Genomic DNA, 579 nt, shown 5'->3' with positions numbered 1-579 from the left:
CAATTCATGAAAGAATATTGAAGGAAGAGAGATTTCACATATAAATATATTATCATGGACATCTTTTATAATTGTGAGCACTCATTAAGTATGACATTCTAAAGAGTTAATGTTGGACAAGGAAGACAACGTAATGGGTTATGTTTTCTCACATCTCAGTTAAAGTATATTATCATGGATCATTCAAACATGTTGAGCTTGCCTTTCCCCCTCATGCTAGCCAAAATTCTTAGCACTAAGTAGAGATACTACTTGTGCTTCCAAACATCCTTTAACCCAGTTTTTGCCATGAGAGTCCACCATACCTACCTATGGATTGAGTAAGATCCTTCAAGTAAGTTGTCATCGGTGCATGCAATAAAAATTGCTCTCTAAATATGTATGACTTATTAGTGTGAAGAAAATAAGCTTTATATGATCTTGTTATGAAAGCAATAAAAGCGACGGACTGTATAATAAAGGTCCATATACAAGTGGCAATATAATGTGATGTTCTTTTGCATTAAGATTTTGTGCATCCAACTATAAAAGCGCATGACAAACTCTGCTCCCCTCTGCGAAGGGCCTATCTTTTACCTT

The sequence above is a fragment of the Triticum dicoccoides genome, chromosome 2B, assembly GCF_002162155.2.
Source record: "Triticum dicoccoides isolate Atlit2015 ecotype Zavitan chromosome 2B, WEW_v2.0, whole genome shotgun sequence".
Lineage (NCBI taxonomy): Eukaryota > Viridiplantae > Streptophyta > Magnoliopsida > Poales > Poaceae > Triticum > Triticum dicoccoides.
This window is presented reverse-complemented; position numbering follows the sequence as displayed.